Consider the following 4539-nt stretch of genomic DNA (forward strand, 5'->3'; position numbering starts at 1 on the left):
CAAGAGAAAAACAGAAGGCAATTTATAATCCATTATGCTAAGTGTACAAAAAGGTTTTTGAAAGTTAAAAGCTGAAAACTGATCACCTTAGCCAAAGCAAATACATGAATTTTGTAGACAATTTGAGGGAATTTGTCTAGGGTACATGGGATAATTGACTTAATTTACAAGTCAATTATCATTATATTAAGGCAATAATTAATGGCAAGTTCAGGCATGGTGGTGCAAGTCTAATCCCAGAACTCAGGAGGCTGAAGCAGGAGGATTGCAGAAAGTTTGAGGCCAGCCTGGGGTACAATGAGTTCAAGGATAGTCTGAACCACTGTTTCAAACAACAACAACAAAATTTAATGCAATACCACTTCTAAAAATACTGACTTCCTCCAATATATGTTGGTAAATTTTCTGGTGATCTTTCTACGTTCCTTGAATTTCATAATATCAATTTCTTTTAAATTATCTAAATTAACTTATCATGATAAGAGTCTGTAACTTTTTACTGAAACTAAGTCTCCTTTTAAACAGAAAACAAAGTAGTAAGCTACATTTTCATGAAAAGAGATAACAGCATTACAAATACAAGCTCTATGTTCTCTGTGGAACTGAAATAAGATCTGGACTGAAGGTATAAAAATTCTGACAAAACTCAGTGGTGTGTGTGTGTGCGTGCGTGTGTGCGTGCACCCACGCGCACATCTGTAGCAATTAAGATTACCCAGCTGGAAAGTAATTTACCTAATCTTTATGCAATTGCTTTGTTTTATTCATCACATAATTTTTCTTTAACAGGGCAAACACCACAAATAAAATATTACCAAACAAACAGCATAATTCTTTTTAAAGACAGAAGGGCACTGCATTACAATTTACCAGTGGAAAGGAGGACTGAGACCTGAGGTCTCTGGTGATTGTGATCTGTAAAAACAAGCCTGTCTCAGCAATTTCTAAAGGAGCATATTATGAAAGGAAAGGTGGTTCTTCCTTAAAATCAATGTCTAAGTTAAAAACACCAAAGATAGCAAGTAATTCTGACTCACAGATTATATATTTATCATTCATGAAATTAAAAGCTGCAACTCATTTAGATAAAGCCAATAGTAGTAGTAATAACAACAACAACTAAACTTTGAGGGAATTTGTCTAGGGCACATGGGAAGCACTATTTATTCCTCAACTTTCTAGTGAAAGATGAGGCTCAAAGGGAGTCAAGGGCTCTGTCCAACATCACAGAAGAAAGTGCTACAGGAACATAAGTACCCCACATCTGCTTTACACCAAAAGTTTGTGTTCCTAATCACTGTGGTGTCTGTATCACTTGAGACACAGCTGCCATTAAGCAGAATTATTTTTAATTTTTCAAATCCAATTTAGTATAATTTCACAAATAATTCTGTATTAACATCTTAATCTTTCACAATATAATGTTTGAAAGACATTTGTGAACTTTTGTTCTTTTGGACAAGATCATTATAGTAGTTTCTCAGAGTTGAGGTTTTTTGTAATAAATAAAATATAATTCTTAAACAGATTTTGGATCCTGAAATCTTCTAAATCAGTAAGCAACTTTCAAGCAGTCTGCCTTCTGACTTTTTTCTTCAAAAATTCTTGATAATAAATGAAAAATAAGAATATGCTCTTTTATATCTTGTAACATATGTATATATGGTGGATATATATACATATATATATCATGTTACTCTTTAAAATTTTGATAGTTTCTGAATGTTGGCTTTTTTTCTGGAGGCTAAATATACATATAATTCTATTTTCTTTGGTTTGCTCATAATTGATTGTTCTGATAATGGAGGTTTAAATATAGGCACTGTAGTATATTTTTCTCCTCAATACTTCTTAGCAAAAGTACTGGAAAATCCAGTTAGTGCTGTTGAGTTTTATTTCATTGATTTCTAACACGTGATGAACCACTGCTGTAAAATTAGGTGATCTTCTCTATTGCTACTGAGCTTCCTCATCTTTGCTTGTCTACATGATTGTATATGACAGGGGGCTGGGGAGATGGCTCAGTGGAATAAGCATTTCCCTGGCAAGTGCAAGGGCCTGAGTTCAATCCCCGGTTCCGCCAAAAAATAAATAAATAAATAAATAAATAAATACATGATTGTATATGACAGCGAAGGGATGGTACACTATTATGTTATGTCATGTTTCTGATCTTTTATTCTTTGGGAGAAGGGGAGCAAGATGCCTCTGCAGCAGAAGTCTCACATCTCTCCTTATGGTAGAGAAGGCTGTTCAGAGACAGCAGCAATGAATTTCACCAGATCAGCTGGGCCCTACATCCTGTCAGTGGCTGAGAGCAGTATTGCTAGTTCAACATCCATGAAACAACATTTGCTCTGTATTCACCTCCTGACAGTGACCAGGGACATTCTAATCAGATGTCATCATGCTGCAGTAATCATGCCAAGAAGGGAATATAATTCTGTAGTTTTTTTCCAAAAACAATAAGTCTCTTATTTATGGGGCAGAAGATTGCTTGGCCTTGTTTTCTTTTACTTTTTTAGGGTTTATTATTAGTATATGTATGCTGTCCATAATGATTACATTATTGTGGGAGAGTTGGTATATGTATATAACATAGCTTAATTCTTTTTATTCCCCTTGTTCTCCTATCCCCCTTCTTTCTCCATCTCTAGATCCCCTTCTACTTACAAAGGATCTAGCTCCTTATTTTGTACTATTTTTGTTTTGATCTTTAAATCATATGAGAAACCATGATATATATGCTCATATATCATTGTGATTTATTTCACTTAACAGTATGGGCTCCAAGTGCATTCATTTTCCTATGGACTATTCAGATTTATTACTCAATATGGCTGAGTAGTACTCTATCTATCTATCTATCTATCTTTCTTTCTTTCTTTCTTTCTTTCTTTCTTTCTTTCTTTCAAAAAATCTAGTTGGGCAGGCCAGATAGCTCAGCAGATTAAAGCGCCTGCTTAGGCAGATGCAGGGACTGGGGTTCAATCCCCGGTGTGTTGTGCCAGTCCCGCCCCGGGGGTGTGCTGAGAGACTGGAGACTGGACATGGTGGCATGCACTTGTAATCCCAGTGCTTGGGAGGCTGAAAACAGGAGGATCACTATGAATCCAATCTGTGTAGTGAGACCCTGTATACCCTGTGCTAAAATACATTACAAAAAAAAAAAAAATCTAGTCATCTATTGATGGACATACAGGTTGTTTTCAAGATCTAGCTATTATGAGTTATTCAGTCTTGTCTTCTGTGACTCTGTTCTCCTCATCAGGCACAATGTTCAATTAAACAGATACCTTATTACCTAAGATGAGAAAAGTAGGTTTTTAAAATGCAAACTCCATTAAACTCGCATGTTAGTAGTCCTTAAATTCTAAGTCCACAGCCAGAGAAACAAATCTAAGTAGTGTTTACAATGGCATTAAGGGACCTTAAACTGTTTGATTTCCCTGGGTATAGTGGCATATAACTATAATTAGCACTGAGGCTAAGACAGGATTGAGTTTGAGGGTAACCTGGACTGCCTAGCAAGTTCAAGGTTGGCCTCAACTACACAGCAAAATCTTGTCTCAAACAAAGCAAAGCAAAGCAAAGCAAAGCAAAGCAAAGCAAAGCAAAGCAAAGCAAAGCAAAGCACAGCACAAGTTTAACTTCCCTGAAAACAGTCTCAGTTCCTAGGCTAAATGATGGCTAGAACCCTCCTAACTCTTACTCAAATACTTTAGCAAACAATGTCTGTGTGAAAAACAGGTGTGTGGTCAATTTGTTTCTGTGATAACTTGGTCTTATTTCAAGAACTCACAGAACAAAGAAGGGAAAAATAGGAACAAAAAAGTATGAAATGGAATGAGGCCTGAAATTAAATAATGAAAAAAATTTTAATCTACCAACAAGATATACACTGATTATTGGAAAAACACCCACTCAAATGGAGACAGAGATCCAATCACGATGACTAACTGGAACTAGAGTGCTAAAAAGTAGTAGTAGGAGCCTGAAAATTCTAAAAGTAAGCAAAGGGCTGCTGTTAGACTATGCCTGTTTTTAGAGATTAAATAAAAGTTCCTCTAATTCTAAGGGACTCACCCCTGCTCCAAGGCATATGGTGTAATGAATATGAAGTAACAGCTGAAATCAACCCCATCCATTCTTCTAGCTCTGTGCCTTGGCAGTGGACAACCGAAATATTCTTGGGACTCCAAGCATTGAGATCCCCAAAATACTAATAAGTACATAACAAAGCAACATATTCCTTCCTTTTCTCCTCCTTTCCCTTCTTTTCTTTTCAGCAAGGGAGTAGGGAGGTTCTGTGTTTCTTTCTTGGATATAATAAAAATGAAAACAAATATTAAGCAGAAGTTTCTAGTGTTGGGGCCAGGAAGAGAGCTCGGTGGTCCAAGCGCCTGCCACACAAATGCAAGGACCAGGGTTTGATCCCTGGTACCATATGCCATGCTGGCCCCAAGTCACACACTGAAACTGGACATGGTGGAGCACACCTGTAATCCCAGCACTGGGTAGGCTGAGACAGAAGGATCA

General features: G+C 36.7%; 1 protein-coding gene across 7 annotated transcripts in view; it reads right to left on the reverse strand.

Annotated features, from left to right (window-relative positions):
* The window catches only part of Ncoa1 (nuclear receptor coactivator 1), a 333365-nt gene that overhangs the window by 105486 nt on the left and 223340 nt on the right, over positions 1-4539 (reverse strand). The window lies entirely within an intron of this gene.

Source organism: Octodon degus, unplaced genomic scaffold (genome assembly GCF_000260255.1).
Source record: "Octodon degus isolate 3935 unplaced genomic scaffold, OctDeg1.0 scaffold00019, whole genome shotgun sequence".
NCBI lineage: Eukaryota > Metazoa > Chordata > Mammalia > Rodentia > Octodontidae > Octodon > Octodon degus.